This window comes from Crocodylus porosus, unplaced genomic scaffold (genome assembly GCF_001723895.1).
Source record: "Crocodylus porosus isolate Cpor-Errol unplaced genomic scaffold, CroPor_comp1, whole genome shotgun sequence".
NCBI classification, from domain to species: domain Eukaryota; kingdom Metazoa; phylum Chordata; order Crocodylia; family Crocodylidae; genus Crocodylus; species Crocodylus porosus.
The window spans coordinates 15,623,917-15,624,622 of record NW_017728909.1 but is presented as its reverse complement, the minus strand read 5'-3'; positions in this window follow the sequence as shown (position 1 = coordinate 15,624,622).

The window sequence follows — 706 nt, the reverse complement described above, 5'->3', positions numbered from 1 at the left end:
TATGGGTACTATATTTACTTGGCACTCAAGCCATAGGAAGGCAAGATGGATGGATGGATGGATAGATGGGCAGATGGATGGATGGATGGATAGATTAGCTAAATTCAGCATTTAGAGGCATGTTCATAACTTCAGCACAATCAGTGAAAGATGCTCATGTCTAAGGGTAGACTTTGTGTCACAATAAGAAGACATGTAAGACATGCAAACACCCACTTTCACCTTCATCTTCATCGACATGTTTTTTCTTACCATCTCTTGTGGAGCTTGAAACTTACCCCCAAGGAGAAGGCCTCTATTTTACAGACTTAAGTAGTACAGTACTTGAGCAATGTGTACACGTGCTGATGTACAAATCTCTGACTACTGGCCAGGAGAGAGGCAGCATTGGGTGTGCTCACTCCACCTCCTCCATTCCTCGGGTTATTACCATACCTTTTGTGTTATGGCTAACCTAGGAATATCTTCACAAATTCTGCGTGTCATGAGAATCCATGTAATTCATCTGCTCTGCCCAGAACCTGGACATTTCATAAGAAACCCTGTGTTTGCTCCAATCTGCAAACATTTGGGGTTCATAGATTCATAGATTCATAGATGCTAGGGTCGGAAGGGACCTCAATGGATCATCGAGTCCGACCCCCTGCATAAGCAGGAAAGAGTGCTGGGCCTACATTACCCCAGCTAGATACACATCCAACCTTCT